The sequence below is a fragment of the Heteronotia binoei genome, chromosome 10 (genome assembly GCF_032191835.1).
Source record: "Heteronotia binoei isolate CCM8104 ecotype False Entrance Well chromosome 10, APGP_CSIRO_Hbin_v1, whole genome shotgun sequence".
Lineage (NCBI taxonomy): Eukaryota > Metazoa > Chordata > Lepidosauria > Squamata > Gekkonidae > Heteronotia > Heteronotia binoei.
Window position 1 is genome coordinate 72100492 of NC_083232.1, and position 18287 is coordinate 72118778.

Consider the following 18287-nt stretch of genomic DNA (forward strand, 5'->3'; position numbering starts at 1 on the left):
TAATGGGCACCAATGGAAGGGAGGTGGTCAGTTGATAAATCACTATTTTCCCAGAGTACAAAAATGTGGTAAACTGCACCTGTGATAAGCAGTCACTGGGTAGCAGGAGATACAGGTGCCAGGTGGAGTCTTAGAATGGCAGTGCAGGAAAGGAAGTTGGGACTACTGGCCATCTCAGTGGGTAATTCCTAAAACAATCTGTTGGTGACAGCATTCCGAAACAGAGACAAAGATTTTCAAGGGCCTGACCTGCTAGGAGAGCAGAACATTGCCCGGCAGAGACATCAGAAGCTGCTGGCCACCTAGTCACCTCGGAGGACTGAATGGAGCAGCACTTGTACATTCATGGGCATTCAATGAAATTGCTGAGCAGTCAGGTTACAACAGATAAAAGGAAGTGCCTTCACCCAAAGGGTGATTAACATGTGGAATTCACTGCCACAGGAGGTGGCGGCGGCTACAAGCATAGCCAGCTTCAAGAGGGGATTGGATAAAAATATGGAGCAGAGGTCCATCAGTGGCTATTAGCCACAGTGTGTGTGTGTATGTATGTACACACACACACACATATATTGGCCACTGTGTGACACAGAGTGTTGGACTGGATGGGCCATTGGCCTGATCCAACATGGCTTCTCTTATGTTCTTAATGAGCCATTCCACCACATAACCATGAGTTATGAAACTGACTAGTTGGGAGCAGGGGCGGAATTCTAGCAGGAGCTCCTTTGCATATTAGGCCACACACTCGATGTAGCAAATCCTCCAAGAGCTTACAAAAAAGAGCCTTGAAAGCTCTTGGGGGACTGGCTACATCAGGGGGTGTGACCTAATATGCAAAGGAGCTCCTGCCAGAATTCCAGCCCTGGTTGGGAATATAATAGGGACGCCTCTCCCTTTTTGCTTTTTTCCCCCCCAAGTGCTATTTTGTTTGTGTTGTAAGAGATCCAAAATCTCCATCTCCTGCATATTTTCTTATTAGTAGAAACCAGGATATTCCCAGTCTTTCCTTGCAAACAAATAGGATATATATATCTAGCTTTGATTTCCTTGGAAGATATGCTTCCTTAAAAATAACAAGACACAATCCAGTCCTTGAATGAACAAGGCAAGGCAAGCAGCATCCAACAAGGGTGTGACTCTGTTTGGGATTATTCTGTGAACACATATTACAGGCAATGCTCCCTCTAAACTGCGGAGTATTGTGAGCAAAAATTCTGCTTCTACTGGCATTAAAGTTGTGAGTGAGTGATTTGACTACTGCATAAATTAGTTTGCTTTGGGACCATCCTTATTTATTTATTTATTTATTTATTTATTTATATTAAGATTTATACCCCGCCCTTCTCACCTAAGTGTCTCAGGGCGGCTTACAACATGATAATTCAACAACTTCAGCTTAAAACATTTAAAAATACAATCAAACCATAAATTAATAAAGGCAAGATAAAATAAGATAAAATAGAACCGGCGGCCTATAAATACATTTTGTTCCATCCATGATGTTTCCATTGTCAGTTGATGTCATAGGCCTGCCGGAAGAGGACTGTCTTACAGGCCCTGCGGAATTGCCCTAGATCCCGCAGGGCCCGCACCTCTTCCGGCAGCTGGTTCCACCAATAAGGTGCCGTTGTTGAGAAGGCCCGGTCCCTGGTGGATTTTAGGCGGGCCTCCTTTGGCCCGGGGACTACCAACAGGTTTTGTGAACCTGAGCGTAGTACTCTCTGGGGAACGTGTGGGGAGAGACGGTCCCTAAGGTAGGCAGGTCCTAGGCCATATAGGGCTTTAAAGGTAATGACCAACACCTTGTACCGGACTCGGAATATTACTGGCAGCCAGTGCAGACCCTGGAGCCCCGGCCGAATGTGCTCCCATCTTGGGAGCCCTAATAACAGCCGGGCAGCAGCGTTCTGCACCAACTGCAGTTTCCGGGTCCGGCACAAGGGTAGCCCCATGTAGAGGGCATTACAGTAGTCCAGCCTCGAGGTGACCGTAGCATGAATCACTGTTGCCAGGTCGTCACGTTCCAGGAAGGGGGCCAACTGCCTCGCCCGCCTAAGATGAAAAAAAGCGGATTTGGCAGTGGCTGCTATCTGAGCCTCCATCGTCAGTGAAGGCTCCAACAGCACCCCCAGGCTCTTGACCCTGCCCGACGCTGTTAACGGAGCGCCGTCAAAAACTGGCAGGGGGATTTCCCTTCCCGGGCCGCAGCGACCTAAGCAAAGGACCTCTGTCTTCGCCGGGTTCAGCTTCAGCCCGCTCAGCCTAAGCCACCTAGCCACTGCCTGTAACGCCCGGTCCAGATTTGCTGAGCTAAGACAAAACACTGTGAGTCAGAGGCTAAAACTGTGAGCTAGCTCACATGAACTCGGCTTAGAGGAAACACAGGTTACAGGCATGTCTGACTGAAAGTCCCCATGGTGAATCTGGACATTGTTGGAAATATGTATGTATCTGTTTTGTATGTCCATTGCAATGTTCTAAAGTTCCAGTCATTATAGGGTTAACACTGTGCCTGAGTCCCTATTGTCTGCATGACCTGGGAAGAAGATTCTGACTTCTGTCAATCAAAGTCTAGAAGGGGGGGGGGGGGACCTGTTTTGTTTGTTTGGTCAGTTAGTAGGTGACTTCCTTTGTTCAGGCAGAGAGGTCAAGAAGAAGGAGGAAGTGGTCTTCCATTAAGCATATGATCGTCTAGCGTGAGGATGTAGTTCTATAGTGTTTGTTATTTTCACCTCCCAGTACCCTTTCCCTGTAGAAATAAATATGTCTTTGCTTTTTCATGTTAAATGCCTCTCAATGATTATTTGATCCAGTGATCCATCGCACTGTTTGAGATAAAGAAATAGAATTTCAAACAGAATTCCCTAACAGACATGACCCAAGGTCTTCGTAATGTGTGCTGATTTGGAAGCCAGGATGAGAACAAACAAACATCTACATTCACCCAAAAAGAAAAGAAAGAAAAGCTGACAGAAAGTGGAGAGAGACTGATAAACTTTGTCTGAAAGACAGTGGTTAAAAGCTGAAGTCTGTCATCCATCAGTGGTCATTGAAAATAGCAGTAATTTGGGTTTAACTGTGTTATTTCAGTCACTTAGTTTTGTTTTGATTTACTTTTCTGATGTAGTTGATTATTAAGTTAATACCAGTTTAAGGCTGGTTTGCCTGTCTGTTTTAGAACTGAATGGGAAACCTAGTAATTACAGGAAAGCGATGTGGGCCTCAAGGACAGAAGAAGACAGCCCTTTCCATTCATTCATATAATCAGCCTAATGATGCTTAGCAGGGCATCCCACTCTCTTCTCCCTACTTCTCTCAGTCCCAAATTAGACTCGTATTTGTTGCCAAGCCATCAAGGCAGCTATTAAGGCCAATGAGGCCTTACCCAGAGCCAAACTTTGCTTCCCTTCCATTCTAGCAGCCAAAACTCACTTCCCCTTATAGGAGGCATGAAAAAATGACTAAAAACAACTGAGAGAAATTAAACTTTTTTTTGAGCAGGAATGCACAGGAATGCAGTTCTGGCTAGCTTGACATCCGGGGTGTGGCTTAATATGGAAATGAATTCCTGCTGGGTTTTTCCCACAAAAAAGTCCTGTGTGAAACAATGGTGGGGTATGTCCTAATATGTAAATAGGCTCCTGCTGGGCTTTTTCTACAAAAAAGCCCTGCGTGAAACAATGGTGATGTCAGGGGTGTGGCCCAATATGCAAATTTATTTTATTTTATTTTATTTATATTCCGCCCTCCCCACGAGAGCAGGCTTAGGGCAGCTCACAATATAGAAATCCACAATAGTAAAATATACCAGCTATAAAATAATCCGTTCAATAAAATTATACATTCAGAATTAAAATCAGCATTACATGTCGTTTGGTGCTAAGATCTAAGTATTATTCCAAATGAGTTCCTGTTGGGCTTTTAAAAAAACAAACAAAAAATCCCTGATGGCAACTATCACATGGTTGTCTTTTAGGGTTGCCAAGTCCAATTTAAGAAATATCTCGGGACTTTGGGGTGGAGCCAGGAGACATTAGGGGTGGAGCCAAGTTCAAGACTGTGACAAGCATAATTGAACTCCAAAGGGAGTTCTGGCCATCACGTTTAAAGGGACGGCACACCTTTTCAATGCCTTCCTTCCATAGGAAATAATGAAGAATAGGGGCACCTTCTTTTGGGGCTCATAGAATTGGACCCCCTGGTCCAATCCCTTTGAAACTTGGGGGGTATTTGGGGGAGAGGCACTAGATGCTGTACTGAAAATTTGGTGCCTCTACATCAAAAAACAACCCCCCCCCGAGCCCCAGATTCCCGCGGATCAATTCTCCATTATTTTCTATGGGAATAAATCTCCATAGGGTATAACAGAGTTCCCAGCAGACATTTCCCTCCCCTCCCCCCACTTTCTGATGACCCTGAAGCGGGGGGAGGGCCTCCAAACTGGGGGATCCCCTGCCCCCACTTGAGGATTGGCAACCCTATTGTCTTTCAGATCACATGACAGTTACAGTGTCCCAAAAACCTGTGTTACTAACTTCCTCACGTTGCCTAGGAGCCAATATAGGTCAGATTAAACTCATGGAGATAAAATAATACATTTGCATTTGTATTTCTTTTGTATGATTCAGCTACCCCCAGATGAATTTGTTTGAAAGCAAACTGACAACCAGGCAAGATATTGTGCCTAGTTGCCTGCCACACTGTGCATTAGATGAAGCTGCTGAATAGTCTTCTGCATGTAATTCAGACTGGATTTAACCAGACTGCGTAAACCTCATGGTCTTGTAATTCTGATTATTTCTAATGTTCCAAATGCATATTGAAACCAAAATATTTGTTTAGGCTCTGCCCTGCATTCAACTGACTCAGCCATAACTGGGTGCCAGGAACAGTGTGTAAAAAATAACGTGTGTAGTTTATATCCAATATGATTGTGGATGACTGTATTGATTATTAAATCATCCAATATGGATTATATCCAATATGGCTGCTATACCATGAGGTAACTATGGATAAAGCATAATCAGGGAAACCAAACAGCCTTCAGTTAATCCCTGATGTAGTACCATAGAAAAAGTATTATGAACAATAACACCTTTATTTGCATTCCCACATATTCAGGAGCTCATCCTGAGGGATAGTTAGGGCTTATTTTCACTCATGAATTGTTCATGAATTGCTGGTTGCCTCTTGTTTTTCAGATGGTTTCTTCCTTTCTAATTCTGCCTTTCTTGTCTTAATAAGAAAAAATAGTTTAAAAATTAAATGCACACCCTTATTGAATGCAAAATGATTGCTTAAATATGTTCCACTGACTTCAATAGAACATATATCTGAATAAATATACTTAGAACAGCAGCTCCTTTCCTGTCATCAATATTTGAAAAGCACAGAAATGTGCACTTTATAGATAACTTACAGCCCTCCATTTCAAGAAGTGCAGAAATTCTGTGCTTTTCTGCTATGCCCTGAAACATTTTTTCCTGTTCTGTCCATCTAACCCATGGTTGTTGTATTGCTGCTAAAGAATTCTAAGGAAACAGGAAAGGTTTAATTTTAAAAAACCCAAACTCTAATAGACAAATGACTAGCTACAGTACTTTGCAGTGAATTTAGCAGTCCAATAAATGGATTTTGCAACTGGAGGAAGACAGAGTTCTAATAGGATTTTCCAGCCTAGGGTTGCCAATCCCCAGGTGGGGGCAAGGGATCCCCCGGTTTGGAGGCCCTCCCCCCGCTTCAGGGTAGTCAGAAAGCGGGGGGAGGAAAGGGAAATGTCTGCTGGGAACTCTATTATTCCCTATGAAGATTTATTCCCATAGAAAATAATGGAGAATTGATCCTCAGGTATCTGGGGCTCTGGGGGGGGGGCTGTTTTTTGAGGTAGAGGCACCAAATCAGTATAGCATCTAGTGCCTCTCCCCAAAATACCCCCCAAGTTTCAAAGGGATTGGACCAGGGGGTCCAATTCTATGAGCCCCAAAAGAAAGTGCCCCTATCCTTCATTATTTCCTATGGAAGGAAGGAATTGAAAAGGTGTGCCGTCCCTTTAAATGTGTGTGTTAAGAACATAAGAGAAGCCATGTTGGATCAGGCCAGCGGCCCATCAAGTCCAACACTCTGTGTCACACAGTGTTCTAATTAGTGCTGAGACAAGGGTCTTATTGTGGCCTTTTATATTTACAAAAGAACAAATAGCCGTTTTTACACCTCCTTCCTAGTTTTTACACCTACTTCCTATTTATCTTTAAATCTTTCCCAGCCAGCAGCATCTAATCCAAATTAAATCAACAATTAAATCAACAATATCTGACAAAGAGGCTACAAAGTTCACATGTTGCTACGTTTGTATTTCCACCAGTCTTTTTGGTACTGAACATGCAATCTGATGAAGCATTCAGAGTAACTCCAAAGCTCTGCTCACTGTTCTGTAACAATGTGGTTGATCCTAAATAAAGATACCATGCTGCCACAGTTTCTGGAAGTTTACAAATACAGTGCAATCTTAAACAGTTACACTTTTTTAAACCCATTAACTTCAGAGGACTTGCAAGAATGTAATTCTGTTTAGAATTGCACTGTAAATTACTGTTTTTCTTAATCTTGTATATAGTCCTGTAGAACCGTGGTAAGGAAGGACAAAACTCTGAGGCTAGAGACCCTTCTCCTTTCCTTCTTATAATATAGTGGGTTCAATGCAATGAAGAGGAAAGGTAGTAGTGATCATCAGCTCTTTACACATAGTATAGGGCTGCACTCAAGGACTGAAGAACTGGGCCAAAGAGGCCAACTATATACAACTCAGGGTTCCCGCGCAAGCACATTATTGGGTCATTCAAACCAGCAGGGGCCCGTGATTGGAGCAGGGCAGCAGGGATTTGGATCCTGCTGCCCATTGTTTCCAAGTCCCCAAACTCTGTTCTAATGGCTCCAATGAGCCAGGCAGAAACACCCATATAAGTCTTCACTTGAGTCCTCATATGCAACACTTTTGAATTCAGTCTTTTCAGGCACTTGTTACTATATTTTGAAAAGCAAAAAAAGAGGACATATTCCCAGACGTACAACTTCAAACAAATAGTGGTGCCAGAACCAGTGTTTGGACCAGGCACCATTGTATATCCCCTTTCAGGGGACAGCCTCAGGATGTCATTTGGGGGTGGTCCAAAGATTGTTTTGCAGTGCAGCCTGCCTCAGTGTCTGCTTGTGTGATTGTCTTGGGGGCACTCTGCTTTGGAGGAGCTGGCATGAGAACTATGCTTTGGGCGAGGAAACACCAATATGTCCCCTCAAAGGGAAGAGTCCTCTGAATGTGGAGGCGTATGATTTATGGTGGTCCACACCTTATTTTGGGGTTCAGAGCTTTTAAACTCACTTCAATGTTTTTGGCTGGAATCATATGAATAAGGAGCTAGGACCTAACTTCAGCCTCCTAATCACCAGCGTTCACGACCCGGCTTTTCACTTGCAAAAGTTCTCTTCTTCTATACTCTTTATTGCCTGCCAATCACCATGCGGAAGCCAAGGCTCGGTCTCTAAAGGGTTAAAGGAGACTAGAGGATGGTCGGGATGAATCATGGGAGATGCGGGCCTCTAGGAATCATGGGAGTTGTAGGAAAACTATCTTGAGCTTTTTCCTAGGTAATGGCTGCCTGACGTTTGAGGTAATGTAGTTTAGTTTTTTTCCCGGTGGGATATTGGTGGTTTTCTTCTCCGCCGGCCTCCTTGTCAGGGCAGGCGCCAGTGTTTCTAAAACAACGCGGCGTCCCCTATCTGGAAAGATGCTGCTGAGGGCGGATCGCGCTGTAGAGAAAGAGTTCCGAGTGAAGGGAAAGGAACTTTCTGCACTTGTTGCTGCTCTTTTACAGCGAGCCATCAATGGGTTTGTTCCTATTTCTGAGAGATTCGCAACCAGCCTGACCTAATGGCCCCACTTAAGAAGATCTGAGAGTTTAGCTTAATAGGTTTTTAGAAAAACCGTTTCCCTTTAGTGTCGTCCACATATTTCGATGGCGTTGGGGGACAGAAGCCCGAGTTCCCCTTCGGGCAACTCGATGCATTGTAGTTTCCAAAGTGAATCGTGATTGTTTTTTTCATCCTAACCCTTCCTGAGAAGCGATCCAATGTGTTGCGTAATGAAGGGCGGCAGGCAGCCTATAGAGAGCCACTCGCTGCCTTTGGAGCAACTGACAAAAAAAGTAATATTTGGGGGTCTGATCTGAACCTCTTACAGGGAAAAGAGAGAGAGTCAGGAGCGATAGGACAGGTATCCCCCCCCCTTTCTTTTTGCTGCTGAAAGTGGTTGCTCCTCATTCCTTAAAAGGACTTTTCAGTTGCAATGAAGTTGTTCTGCCACTTTGCAGGAACAGCTGCTTATTTTGGCTGACACCCGCCTAGACATGCTTACTCAAAAGTAAGCCCCATTGCGGTCAATGAGACTTCTTCACAAGTAAAGATGTATAGAATTGCTGCTAAGTCCTTTGGAAAAATATCTCTTCCACCGTTCACTGGCTGCCTCCTTCTTGGCTCTGCTCTGCTGCCGCATATCATCTTACTGCAACTGGACAACTGTTGCTTTAGCGGTCCTTCTCCCCTCACGCTGGCCAGGACACAGGCCTGTCAGATACTCCCAAAGTGACAAGAGGAACCTAGATGCCACATACCTTGAAAAGCTTTCATTTTAGAGAAATCAAATGTTTTGCGGTCATTTTGTTGGAGGGGACTGGCTAAACTGACAGTGAACCTCCCAACAGTCTTTCTGCCATCTCAGACATTTTAATGCTGACATGTAAACAGTCATCAGTTTCCTAATCCCTCAGGCCTAGTTTCCTGCAGGCAAGAGTGTGGGGTTAAGCTCTCCCCTCAGTAACCTCCGTGAAATTATGGTAGAAAGGAATGCGCCTCTACCATGCCTATCAATTTTGTTCTTATGATTCATGTCTGACATACATGTGCAAAGACAGTAATTTTTCAGGACTTTTATGATCTGTTTCCTTGCAGTTTAATGTTGTTTTGTATCACACGTCTAGCCATATTTGTCTGTAGCAGTGAAATAATATGGAAGCCAACTGGCATCTTGAAGACTAACAACATTTGAGCATAAGTTTTGTGAGTCAGAGCTTACTGCTTTAGAGGCACACAGTAGTACACGAGTGTACTCTATTACACTAATGAAGGGAGTACATCTTGCAGTAAATTTTGTTAGTCTGAAATGTCATTGGAAGCCTGCTTGGTTTTGCTTTTCACCACAAATCTCTGCTGTTGCCCTTCCCCTACTACAGATGTGGTTGAATTTGGCTCAAATTGAAAAAGGCTGGGCAAACTGGTTGATTCCCCTCAGTCTAAGCAACATCTGAGGCCCAGGTCTTCTTATTGTTTAATTTTGGCTTCCATCACTGCTCTTCATTTTCAGATTCTCAACCTCTTTGCTGTCACAAATGAAAAACCAAGAATTCTAGACTCAGGGGAGGAGGCGTGTTCACACTACAGTAAATAATGTGCTTTGCATCTGGATTTTTGCTATTCTTACACTGTAAAACACAGTTGCAAAACGCATTATTTACTGTAGTGTGAACACACCCATGCTGTTGCAGAATGGCCCATTATTTATTGGTGTGCACTTTTAACACCTGGATATAGCTAAATGTATAGTGGCCATTGTTCACTGAAATACCTTATAGTGTGACAATACAAAAGCTCATTTCAGTGCAAGGTCAAAATAATATGAAAAATTCCAGTCCAGACTTTAGGGGTGGTTTTTTATAATATTGCTTTGTACAGTTAAGTTAGTTTTTAATAACTGTAGCGTCTGTTTTGCATTTGCTCTGTAATTGATATGATGGCCCGTGGTTTATGCATAAATATTTGTAGTGATATCTTCAGCTACATCAAGTCATTAATGTTTGTCATGTTTTCTCCCTATATTTCTAATTTCGAAAGAAATTGCAGTTCTGTTGACTGAACCCAGATTCTGAATTTAGCCTATAGAAAAAGTCTGTGGGAATTTATTGAAGACAGCCACATTAATATGGTGGAGATGGTCTTAATATTATTTGCAGTGTTTGTATATTGCTTTTCAACTATCATGGTTCTCAAAGTGATTCGCAACTAATTCCATTGCTGTTGGGTTGACTGCCAAGAAAATCAGGACTAAGTAGAGCATTTGGAAAAGTCCAATAGTAAGGTAATAGGTTGAAACAAACTAATTTAAAAGTGTAATGATCAATTATATAACAAAGCAAAACAGCAAATTGGGGAAAGACATAGAACAGAAAATCTAGAATTGTCAGGTGAGATGAAACAAAAAAGCACATCCTATAGGGAGTTTGCCAATTTTACTTCAAGTCAGAAAGAATTCCATAGTTTAGGGGCCACCCTCGAAAAGGCCAGGGTCAATAATTTATTATTTATTGATTGATTACATTAGACTTATATCTCGCCCATTCTACAGAGGCTCAAGATGGCTAACAACATACTATAACAATGTTAAAACAATAAAACAGTCAGATAAAATCACAATGGTGCTACTTCATCTACTCAGGCAAGATCATATAGTATTTTCCTTTCTCCAAAGTGGTCAGATCCTAGGCAGATGGTACTAATGCGGGATAGATCCAGGTGAGGTGGCAGCCCTCTCCCATTTAAATATCATATGTCATTTGAAACAATTCAGTCTCCAGGCCCTGCGGAACTGTGATAAGTCCTGCAGGGCCCTGATGGCTTCTGGGAGGGAGTTCCAAATTGTTGGGGCTGCCACCAAAAAGGCTCTTGTTCTGGTGGAATTTAGCCTAGCCTCTAAGGGACAGCCAAAAGATTTTGAGAACTTGATCGAAGTGCTCTCTGGGGAACATGTAGGGCAAGGCGGTCCTGCAGATTGAAGGTTAATACCAGACCCGGTATGCAACAGGCAGCCAGTGCAGCACCCTCAGCACATGTTGGATGTGCCCCTGCTGAGGAAGCCCCATTAGTAGCCTGGCTGCAGCATTCTGCACCAGCTGCTGCTTCCGAATCTGAGTCAAGGGCAGCCCCATGTAGAGAGTGTTACAGTAATCGATTCTCGAGGTGATGGAGGCATGGATCACCATTGCTAAGTCACCACGCTCAAGGTAGGGGACCAAATGCCATACTCGCCAAAGATGGTAAAAAGCAGCTCTGGCAGTGCCTGCTCTTTGGGCCTCCATAGTTAAGGAGGGCTCCAAGAACACTCCCAAGCTTTTAACCCTCGGCGCTGGTGTCAATGGTGCCCCATCGAAAGTTGGTAAAGGGATCAGCCCTCCCAGGCCCTGTGACTTAGATAGAAAACCTCCGTCTTTGTCGGATTTAGCTTTAGACGACAGTCTGAACTCCCAAATCATCTTTATTTATTTACTTTATTTCATTTCTCCCCAGCAGGGACCCACTTTCTCTTTCTCCATTTTATCCTCGCAGCAACCCTATGAGGTAGGCTAGACTGAGAGTGTGAAACTTGCCCTAGGTCACTCATAGGATTCCCATCTTCCAGGTGGAAGCTGGAGATCTCCCATGATTACAACTGTTCTCCAGGCAACAGAGATGAGTTCACCTGGAGAAAATGGCTGCTTGGGAAGGTACCACATTATGCCACATTGAAAATATCCTCCCTTCCCAAACCCCACCCTCAAGCTCCACCCCCCAAATATCCAGATATTTCCCAACCCAGCAAATCAGCCAGCAAGCTTCCATGGCAGAGTGGGGATTTGAACTTAAGTCTCACAGATCCTAGTCTGACACTCTTCACTGCTACACTGTGCTGGATCTCTCTCTCAACATCTTGGGTGGGGGTCATAACAAACAGGGTGCTTGTTCAGGGCCTAGACTGCATAGATCTTTGAGGTTTGTAGAAGCCCTTTGAATTTATTCCCCATTTTTGTAAATGCAAGTGGAATAGAGAATATCACCATTGTTTACTCCCCTTGCACTGGACATGTCAGTAAATCTTAAACATCCATTTGATGTAACTGCTGCACCATTCACCAAATGAACTGGGCAGACGTTGTGCTAATACCTTCTCAATGCCTTTTCTACATGCAAGCAAGTCTGCATTAGAGAAAAAGCAGAATTTGGCCCAGAAAACCCTCAAGTGGCTTGTGTATGCAATGTGAAGATGCCCTGCAAAATGACAGCATCAACTTGTGAATTAGTTTTGTTTTGGACAAAAGTTGTTAAAATGGTGCAAAGGAAGTTATACAGGTTGTGGTTGCTGTGTTTATCCTTCCCCCGCAAAAAAAGTGGAGAGAGTTTATGGTGGTAAACCTTTGTTAGTATAAGTGAGTCAACTTTTGATCTGTAGAAAAAGTTAAGATTCCCCCCTTTTTGGAGCAGTTTCTAAGGTAGAAAAGGGGAAGAGAAGTGTTGACACAACTATTTTTCTTGGAAAGTGATCAGAGTGAGATTGAACCACTTACTGTCTTTCCTATACCACGCAAAGATTACCTGATAAATTAAAATTCAGTCACAGATTAAATCTTCATATCTTGCGGTTGGAATATCATGATATGAAGTGCTCTGCAGGCAGGTTTCTTCTTTGATTGTTTAGGGACTTAGTGTGACTTGCATCCTTGAAATAATGCCAATGTAATTTTGTTTGTAAGCAAAGCCGAGTGTTCTACATAATGGTATTTCTATCAGCCGTCAGAGTTCTTTGCTGTTATTTATGTACAAAATTTCCAAATTGTACAAAGCACTTGGCAATCTTTAATTGTATTTGCCCATTTAATCACTTTGAGATAGGTTACAATTAACTTATTTGTAAAACCCTGTAAAGTGGGGACAGAGGCATAGAAAAATAGCCCAGTGAATTGAGAGCAAATATGAAACCATGTTTTCTGGGCCTTTGGAACTGTGACATGGCATGGTGGGCTCAGTGACAAAATGGCTGCAGCAGAAGACAGAGCCAGCTACAAAATGATTGCGGAACCTTGACTCCAGTCATATAGTCATCTTGTGCTGTGGTGGCAGCTACTGCCAAAGCAATTTTAAAAACAACTGCACAGCCAATCAAATCTCTGTTAGCCAGTGAGAAGCCTTGTTGGGCAAAAGCCCTACCTGGCAACACCCACTTCCTAAAATCACTAGGGAGGTGCCAGAAAAGGTGTCAGCAGGTGCCGTGGTTCCCATGGGCACCATTTGGGGACCCCTGATTGAGTAGATCACATTGACTCTTTTAGAATCTACTTTCAGGAGGGTAGCTGTGTTTGTCCACAGTAGAGGAGCTAGATCTGAGTCCAGTAGTGCCTCAGAGGCCAACAAGATTTTTTTGAGGTATGCTTTTGAGAGTCAAAACTCCTTTCATCAGATTCAGGATCTAGTTCTCCATATTGTGTATCACACAGATGTTACAAACACATGTTAATTCATAAAACAGAGTTAGGATTTCTTTAAAGAGAAAAAAATGATACTGCCAACAAATACTTTAACTCATCGTACAAGTTATGAGACGTGTAATGACATATATTGCTTGTTAACAGGATTGCTTGTTCAAAGCCTGATCTTCCAAAGGTGGAGGGTGCTTTACTATTGATTGCATTGTTGTTAGCTAGCCTTTTGTCAATCAGCAGCAGCTCTACAACACAGTAACTACTTTTGAAGAGCAATAAGGTTACATGTCAAAATATGAATCTTATCTTCTATTGAATCAGACCATTGGTCCATCAAGACTGGTACTGTCTCCTAGCCTGGCAGTGGTTCTTCTGGGTCTCAGGTAGAGTTCTCTCCCATCAGCTAGTAAAACTGAGATTGAATATGGGACCTTCTGCATGTCAAGCAGATGTTCTCTCATGGCTCCCTCCTACTCACCAACAATGGAAAAACAATACACAGTTTTATAGCACGTCTACCCACTACTTTCCATTTTGGCCTCAGGAGAACTCCCCTAAAGACTTTGCAAGGGAAAGGGAAACTGCAGTGATCATGCAGGAATGGCACTCTTGCATGGTTATGAACTTGTTTTCCCTCTTCCTCCCACATACCGTGACCAATGAGAGTTTCAGGGAGAGGAAAGTGGCCCTTCAGCTCCATGTCCCTGCCTTCCATGGTGTTGTCCATTTGGCTCTTGGTGATGCTCTGTATTCTTGGTGCTTGGAGGGGGGAGCAAAGTGGAAGGGCTTCTAGACCCACTTGTGAACCTCCTGATGGCACTTGGGGGTTTTTTGGCCACTGTGTGACACAGAGCATTGGATTGGATGGGTCATTGGCCTGATCCAACATGGCTTCTCTTATGTTCTTATGAGTACTACATCAGGGAAAGCAGTTGAAACCTTTCTTCAGGCAGATGATGCCATTTCTTCCCTCTCCCCATTATGGGAAAGAGGCTATGGCTCAGTGGCAGAACAACTGCTTGGAATGCAGAAGGTCCCAGGTTCAATCCCCAGCATCTCCAGTAAGGATAAGCTAGTAGGTGATAAGAAAGACCTCAACCTGAGACCCTTGAAAATGGTGGCTAGTCAGAATAGACAATGCTGATTTTGACAGATGAGTGGTTTGATTCATTGTAAGGCAACTTCATGTGTTCATGTAGATTCATCCATCTTCAGGGGAGAGCCTGTGGCTCAGTGGTGGAGCATCTGCCTTGTACACAGAAGGTTCCTCTCAGGTTCAGTCCCCAGCATTTCAAGTTTAAAAAAAGGAACAGGTGGCAAGTACTGTGAAAGACCTCTGCCTGAGACCTATATGAACCTACCCAACCACTACAGATATCTTTAGGGCTTTTCTTTGGGTGCCTTCACCATCTGAGGCTAAATATACCAGCAACCTGAGAAAAGGTTTTCTCAGTCATGGCACCATAACTGTGGAATTCTCCCCAAGGAAATCCATCTCTTACTCTCCTTCTGCCAGTGCATGAAGACTGATCTGTTTTGTCTGGTGTTCCCTCACTGACCCTTCTGTTGTATGTGTCTTAACTGTGTGTGTGTTTTGTTTAACTGTTGCTTTTCATTGTTTTTATGGTATGCATTTTAAACATTTGTTTTAATGTTTTTGGTTGTTTGCCACCTAAGCTGGGAGGAAAGGCATCATAAAAATGTTTAAGCTAAATAAAAATGGATGAATGAAATATCCCTGGCAGCCCTGTTTGCCTGTACAAGCTCCCTCAGTGCCTGGCTTTTCTCCCCCTCCTCCCACTGTGGCACTGTGCCCAGTTTTGGCTTTGCCGCACAGCTGGGGTGGCATAGCTATGTGGTGTAAATGTCTTGCTCTGGCATGACTGCAATGCATGGGCCAGTTGCTTTATGCCAGCGCAGTCAGGCTTACGTGTGATCCATTCCCGTCCCTGTGACATAGCAGAGGCTAAGATCATGTTCTTAATTTGGACGGTAAAAGCGAACTCACTATGAATAGTTTCTCTGTGAACTTTAACTTTGGTGTGGTTGTTGAGGTGGGACTTGAAATGAAGCAAATGGGAAGTGAAGGAAGAAAATAATTTTGCTGACAGCAACAAAGTAAGAATCGTTTTGCGGCTGTATTGTCACTGTTTTTTTTTAAAAAACCCTATTTTAATGCTAACCTTTCTGCTGTTGATCTGGTTGGGAGGACAGATGGATAATGGAAGAGTCAGAAGCAAATGCCCTTTAGAGCATTGCTTCACCCTAAAAGTAGTCTGCTGCCAGTGATCTAGCACACATGGGCTGCTGTTACATCTGATGTGCACAAGTGTCTAAAGGTGCAATCCTAACCATCTATACACAGCAGTAAATCCCATGGAGTTCAATAAGACTTATTCCCTAGTGAGCATGCTTAGGATTGCAGCCAAACTGCTTTAGTTTAGATTCTTATTTTGGTTATTTCCAGGGCTTTTTTCCCCCAGCAGGAACACACAGGAATGCAATTCCAGCTGGCATGGCACCAGGGGTGTGTGGCCTAATATGCAAATGAGTTTCTGCTGGGCTTTTTCTACAAAAAAAGCCCTGTGTGAAACAATGCTGACATCAAGGGGTAATATGCAAATGAGTTCCTGCTGGACTTTTTCTACAAAAAAAAGCCCTGGTCATTTTGAATGCTGAACTTTGACACTTATCAAGGGGCCATTTAAAAAAACAATGGTCCACTTCTTTGGAGAGGTGGCAAATGAATGACTAGAGGGTCAGGCAAAACTGAGAGGTCTCATTAATTAAGAGCTTTCTCTGTTAACGCCAGCAACTAGATGTCTTCTTCATCGTATTTTAGGCAAAATGTTTTCAGATTGATTTTGTCCTAATCCACCTGAACTACTATTTTGTTTGCACAGTCAGGAAATGTAAAGAGTGATATACAACAGAGATTTGCAGTTGGGCATTATAAACACATTGAAACCTGAAATGAATACACCCATTCTTTAATGTGGTTGTTGTAACTAACCCAAATTGGAAAATTAATGGCAGTAATACTCAAAAACATTCAGATTCTGGGACCTAGCTGTCTGGTTTAGAGTACAGGAAGCTCAGAATAAGGAGGGAGTTAATATGCAAGTGACCAGGATGTTTTCCAGGCAGTAGTCTCACACACAGGTCTAGTTTCCAAGGGACTGCAGCGATAGGTTTGTCTTCTGAAGGGTAATGACATTGATGAATCACTGGTGTGAGGTGAGGAGGAGGCTTTGATCTAATAAGTGCAGCGAGTCCTGTTTCCTTGCTGTTCTGTTCTCTGTGGGATTGTGCCTGCTAATCATATGGGCAGGCATCTTGCTAGTGTATGAATTGGCACATAGGTCTGCAGTCTTGAAGACTAGGGGCTGTGGTGACAAAATCATAATTTGCCAATCCTTCTTAATATGTGTGCACTGCAGTTAGTAATAAGCACACAGAGAGAAAGAGAGTGGAGCCAAATCAGATGGAACACACAAGACATAGGGTGGCATTTATGTTCCTGAAAAACAATTGGTTACATTTATGTAATGAGAGATGACAGCATTTAAGGAACAACTAGATTTGTGTTTGGTAGCCCATTAGATACCAAGAAAGTTTTTTTTGAACACAAGCTTTCAAGAGTCAAAGATCTCTTCATCAGGGCTTAAGAAAAACACAAAATCTTGAGAAGGTACATCTGGAGATTTTGGGAATGTGCATATTTATATTGAAAATTACTGATTGATTAGTGAATATGCAGAGGATTAATTAAGAATATTTTGAATGTTTGACAAGGCAAGACATTGGGCAGGAAAAGGGTTTATCTCCCTTCATCCATTCATATATCTTTTGTTTTAACGACAGAAGCTTAAAAATAGACCCTTCACACTGTTACTTTAAATGGTAAAGGGAGTTTGCCTGCCTTTTCCCCTACTGGGGATAATAGCAACTTGGGGTGATTATATCAGATAAACAACTCAGGGAAGAAGTTTAATATCTCAGCAACGTCCAAAAACTGATTCCTTTTAACTCTCAGCCCAGCTGATAAAAGTTGGACCCCTCCAGCATCAACTAAAGCTTCAGTTGATTAATCTGTTGTTCAAACAGCCTTATGCAAAATGAAAAGAAGTAGTAAATGAGTGCATGTTTCTTTTCACTCTGTTTCAGTTCTCTTTGTGGACTTCTCAATTGTAATCATAATTGTGATATGTGTTGGGGGTATCGTAATGTCTGTTGCCCTACCCAGTGTCATGTTGGAAAGACAAACCTGTCAATGCAATTTGCTGTTGACAACTTTACTGATTGGTAAATATCCTTATCAGTTACATGTCATATTTTGAAGGGAGAGGGGAATGTCTACACTAGACTGACAAATAGTGAACAGAGAGTAGGCAGATTATATCTGCTTTTGAAAAGTGTGTTATGGAAGGACAGTTACCTAACCGCTGTGCTGTCATCAAGACAGTATGCTCTGATCACATCCCAGGGTTCAGGGAACAATGAGTCTGTTTCTTGTTATCTTAAACTACCCAAGCAGTACAATCCTAAAAACATTTACCTCCCATTCAATGGACCTGAGTGGGATTCTGTTTAGGATTGCTGTCTAAATGGCTCACAAGGGAAAGCCTATGTTGACTAATAAAGCAATGATGAAGCTGGGTTATTAAAAAATGAGGCATTTGTTAGATGGGATTTTAAAACCCAGAACACCACAGTGCCACCCATTTGCAACAGATGTTATCAGGGGTCGTTTTGTAGAAAAGTAAGTGGTGGAGCTCATCCAGGGATTGTTATGCAGCTGCACCTACTATTCAATGAACAAGGTGGGAAGGAGGAGGTGGAACTCTCAGAAAGGTTCAGGAGCAATGTTCCCTCTAAGCTGCAGAGTCTTGTGAGCAAAAATTCTACTTTGTGAGTTACTGGCATGGAAGTTGTGAACTACTGCATAAA

General features: G+C 42.9%; 1 protein-coding gene across 2 annotated transcripts in view; it reads left to right on the plus strand.

Annotated features, from left to right (window-relative positions):
• Nucleotides 1-7577: 7577 nt before the first annotated feature.
• Nucleotides 7578-18287, plus strand: part of FYCO1 (FYVE and coiled-coil domain autophagy adaptor 1) — a 67429-nt gene continuing 56719 nt past the window's right edge. The window contains exon 1 of one of the 2 annotated variants that reach the window (XM_060248902.1): nucleotides 7578-7667. The gene's annotated coding sequence lies outside the window, so the exon portion shown is untranslated. Of the gene's footprint in view, nucleotides 7668-15378; nucleotides 15456-18287 lie in introns of those variants that run through there. The other variant, XM_060248903.1, reaches the window with a different exon arrangement.